General features: G+C 41.3%; 1 long non-coding RNA gene across 1 annotated transcript in view; it reads left to right on the forward strand.

The window, feature by feature from the left end:
• LOC111820723 (uncharacterized) overlaps nucleotides 1-5,193 on the forward strand; it is a 24,795-nt gene that overhangs the window by 17,392 nt on the left and 2,210 nt on the right. The window contains exon 2 of the long non-coding RNA XR_002824241.1: nucleotides 3,520-3,692. This is a non-coding gene — a long non-coding RNA (uncharacterized LOC111820723). The remainder of the gene's footprint in view (nucleotides 1-3,519; nucleotides 3,693-5,193) is intronic.

The following is a 5,193-nucleotide window of genomic DNA, read 5'->3' on the forward strand; positions in this document are numbered from 1 at the left end:
TCGCTCTCCATTCTCTGTCAGTTTTCTCACTCCATTTGGTGCTTGGCTGAGTTCTTTATCTCTTCATTTGATGTTTTAGGGTTTCAGGATTGTTGTTTTCTCTGTTCGGCTTAGTTTTTTGGATATTTGCTGTGGAGGGACAGCGTGGTGCTTCTGCCTAGAGCGCCATTTTGCCGGAAGTTGACTTGTCTCCACATTTTTGAACTTCCATACAATGAAATAACTTTATTCTTCCACCTAACAAGTTGCAACTATCTTTTGCACAAATACATTCTCATCTACTCCCCAAAACAAGGAAATACAATGTCCCAATAGTCATTGTATCTATCTCCATGCTATGTTAATAACTCTCTAAAATAAGTCACAGTCCTATCTGAAAATTCTATTATTTGAAAACTAAGTTACAAAGTTAACCTCAAACGAAACTTGTATAAAAAATAAGGGAAGAAGAAAGAATTATACATATACATAAATTTTTATAATTATTATTGTTGCTAGGGTTGATTCCGACTCATAGCAACCCCACGTGACAGAACAGAATTTCCCCATAGGGTTTTCTTGACTGAAATCTTTATGAAAGCAGATCGTCAGGTCTTTCTCCTGTGGAGCCATTGGGTAGATTACAATCACCAACCGTTCAGTTAGCAGCTGAGCACTTAACTGTTGTGCTACCACATATGTGTGTGTGTGTGTGTATGTATATACATATACACACACAATTATATATATAATCTATTATTATGAAACACATATAACAAATAAGAAAATATGCATTGCTACAGTAGTTCTCATTTCTATAACTTGTCACAAAGCCATAGTTAATAACTTTATTTTTCCACTCTTCATTTCATATTTCCTTTGCCCTCAGCCAGGACCTCAGCTATTTAGAGTTTCTTACCTGGTAGGGTGATCCGGACCTTCATTTCTGAAGGGATTGAATCTTACTGGGCATACACCACTGTCCTTCAGGGCCACCCGAGAGTGGATCTGTAATGCTTCAGCTATCCCCTTTCTTATGGTGCTGGCATGTTATGTAGAACTATCTGTAAGCCTGGCCATAGTTTTTTCCTCTTCATGAGAAATAAGAAATTCCTCATGAGACCCAAGGTACTGACTGAGGGAGAGGATGCAATGCAGCAGGAGCTGAGGTAAAGGAAAATGAGCTACCTGTTCATGCAACTTACTCATGCTTTCAAGACCAGTTTGAGCTTGATTTTCTAAATACCACCTCCACTTGAAGACAGACTGCTGCTGAGCATGCCCAACCTCATGACTTGGTGGGTCAGATAACATCTATCTCATGATAGGAAGCTCCGGTCACATGGTCACTTAATGGCCCATGGTTAGGCTACCATGGTACAGAAGCAAGCTGGGAGCTGTTTTTCAAAAAGAGAATAACTGTCTGCAAAAGAGGGCGTGAATTTATTCCAAAATCCTAGAGGTCTGTGTTGTGATTCACCTACTGGTGCTTGCTCACAGCTCTATACAACATCCTTATTTGACGCAAACACTTTGAGTATCATTGGATTTGCTGGTTCATAAGGTCCAAGTGAAGACTAATTTGTACTGCCCCCTGGATTTACTGCAGAGCCTTTTCTTCTTTTATTCCCACTCAAAATTGGTAGCTTTATAGGTTACTTGGTAGATGATCAAAATAGAACCCTCCAATGTTGTATATTTTGTTTCCAAAACCCAAAAACCAAAAAGACCCATGAAGCATTGTACTTCTTTTTTTTTTTTTTGGTGGTGATAGGTTGTGCAAGGTGCAGACACATGTCTTTCACCTTGGAGGGTATATTTCTATGGGTTCCAGAACTTTGGACCCCCCAGAAACTTCTCTGAAGTAGCAGGCCCCTGAATTTTTGCGGTGTTTATCTCCCACTAATTTTGCATATGCCTTTGTAAGGCATCTAAAGTATTTGTTACTTCTTGCTTGTCTGACCTAATCAGCGTAATGTCATCAATGTAGTCATATTGTGTAATGTTCAATGTCAAGATGATCAAGATTTCTGCAGATTATATTAAGACAGAGAGCCAAAGAGTTGATGTATCCCTAAGGCAAGACTGTGAAGGTATATTTTGGGCCCTGCTAGGTAGAAGCAAACTGCTTCTGGTGTTTCTTACAAATGGGTATGCAGAAACAAATCATTTGCCAGGTCAACAGCCGCATATCAAGTGCCAGGAGCTGTGCTGGTTTACTCTTGCAAAGATACTACATCTGGAATAGCAGCTATAGTTGAAGTTACTACTTGATTAAGTTTACAATAATTCATAGTAATTCTCCAATATCCAGTCACCTTATTTACAGGCCACAGGCAGGTTAAATAGGGAAGCGATAGGTAGCATCACCTTAGCATCTTTCAAGGCTATGATAGTGGTATTAATCTCTCCAAGGGATGTGGTTTACTTCTGGTTTATATTCTCCTGGACAGAGGGAGCTCTAGAGGCATCCACTTAGTCCTTCCTACCATAATGGCCCTTATTCTATGGTCAGAGTCAACTGACTCATGTTAGTTGCTAAGTATGTCTATTCCAACTATAAATTCAAGAACTGGGGAAATAACCCCAGGGTGTGTTCAGAGAGGCCACCAACATCCTCTACTTCGGCTGGTGGACCATAGTGGCATTTTGGGAATTAGCATCAATTCAGAGCTGATGTCTAGTAATCCTCCAAAGATCTGTGTATTTCCTTTTCCCCACTGCACAGATACACTAATAAATGGACACAGGTCCCTACAGGGAAAGTTTGAAGGAAGATTTACCTTTATATTGTGGCTGTGTTGCAGATCCTTCCTTAAGGGGAACTGGCCTCTCCTTCAATTAGGGGGCTCTGGGTCTGTTAACTGGCATAGGTCTGGAAACTGGATGAGAGACTCTAATTAAGTCACTCAAGTGCACCCACATCAATGGATGTGGCTCAGTCCAGTTTTATATGCCACCCTCCTAGGTCTAAAACTCTTAGAATTCACTCCCACACATATTCCTCAGAGTTCTGTCAATATATGTTGGCAAAATCTTGCAGTTATTTTGGTGTATACATTATTTCCTTCTGAGTCAGATTTTGTACTTGCCTCCTTCGATCATACTGAGGTTTGATCCTAGTTATGCGTCTAGCAGCAACAAAGGGTGTTTGGGTTTGGTATTGGGGAGAATGACATCTTCTTGCCATGCAACTTCCCCAGAGGAGGTTATTACAGGGTTTTCAAGTAAGGGAAGGCTAGCCTCCTCAGACACAACCGAGTAAACTGCTTCCATTCAGTGCTGGATTAAGGGGCGGCCTATACCAGTGGCCATCCGGGGTGTTAGGCTTAATGGGGTGCCAAATTTGATATGTGTCAAAAAATAATTTTACTAAAATATTATAAAAACAAACTAAATATCAGTAGTTAACATAAGTTTATATAGCTGTTTCCAAACTATGCACTCCAGGGACACAGTGGCATAAGCAGGGTGCACAAGAAATCCCAATGAAAAAATACGCTTGTATTTAAGAAACTAATTACTGCTTTAATCTTTCAGGAAAAGTTCACCACTGTGCCAGAATGGCTCCAGATAACTTAAAAGGTGTGCATCCCAAGTGGAAGCCTGTGAGGGACCCTGAAAGCAACTTGGACAGAAGCATGTGCATCACTGGACCCAGCGCCAGTCAGGTGGTGGAAGCTATCAGGAAACACTCATTGACAAGAGTTCACGTATATTTTTATTACATTCTTTTCCTCAATTTGTCAATTTGTTATTTGAAATAAACAAGCAGAGTCCCTGGGTGGTGCAAATGGTTAAGTGCTGGACTACTAACCAAAAGGTTGATGGTTCAAACCCACCCAGAGGCACCTTGGAAATGAGGTCCGGCGAAAAGGTCACAGCCTCGAAAACTCTGTGGAGCAGTTCTACTGTGCACTCTGGGGTCGCTGTAAGTTCGAATCGACCCGATGGCAGCTAACAACACCAACAAATGAATAAGGAGACTTTTTTCTGATGCTATTATATAAAGGGCGCTACCGAACCCCTCTGCCCAGGCTTGAAAATATCTTCATTCGGCCCTGTTTCCACTGGCAAGGGAAGCTCAGCGTGACATGGGAGTCTAAGATTTTTAGCTTTGTCTGACATCCAACCAGATGTCCCCATTATAGGTTGCAGGGTCCTGCTCTTTCCCAATCATATGAAAGCTTAGTAAGACTATGAATTTGACTGATGTAATTCTGAAACATGCATAATTTTGTGTTTATTTATAGCAAATCAGCTAGGTAAGAAATAAGAAATTCTTTTACGGCTATGTCGAAAACTCTAGGGTTTTCTGACCATGACTTAAGCTGAGAATTTAAAGACCTGAGCTTGTCATTTTCTTTCTGCAAGGGCTCTGATGCATTCAGAAGAATCTGTCCCACACCACAGTCTCTGTAGTTACCATCACTGCCCTAACAGTCAAGTGCAATGGCCACTTGGGCCCCCTAGGCACTTACTTCAGTTGGCACTTCATCACAAGTAACCACAGGTAATAATTTGATTAATCATGAGGCCACAGTTTGCCATGGATTAATAGCATCACATTTCTCATAGACAAGGAGCTCAGCACATTCAAGCTCAATGACACAACCAAATCAATTCCTAAATCCCATCTTCAGGGGTCTATTTCCTGGAATCACTCCTAGTACCAATTTCTGCATCAGTCAGGGTCCAGCCAATGAGACAGAAACTACACAGTTATTTGGATGAAGAGAATTTAATACAAAGAATGGTTATTAGGTATAAAGCTGTTAACTAGGTAATTGAAAGGATAAAAAGAGAATTCTGAGGTACCATGGAGATACCAACAGCAAGAAAGATCTATAACCCTTGTTGTTGTTGTTAGGTGCCATCCAGTCAGCTCTGACCCATAGCGACCCCATGTACAACAGAATGAAACACTGCCTGTGCCATCCTCATATCATTGCTATGTTTGACCCCATTGTTGCAGCCACTGTGTCAATCCATCTCATTGAGGGTGTCTCAGTCATCTAGTGCTGCTCTAACAGAAGTACCACAAGTGGATGATTTTAACAAAGAGAACTTTATTCTCTTATAGTCCAGTAGGCTACAAGTCCAAATTCAGGGCACCAGCTCTAGGGGAACGCTTTCTCCATCGGCTCTGGAGGAAAGTCCATGTCATCAGTCTTCCTTTGGTCTGGGAGCTTCTCTGCACAGGAACCTCAGGTC

This window comes from Trichechus manatus, unplaced genomic scaffold (assembly GCF_000243295.1).
Source record: "Trichechus manatus latirostris isolate Lorelei unplaced genomic scaffold, TriManLat1.0 scaffold00048, whole genome shotgun sequence".
Lineage (NCBI taxonomy): Eukaryota > Metazoa > Chordata > Mammalia > Sirenia > Trichechidae > Trichechus > Trichechus manatus.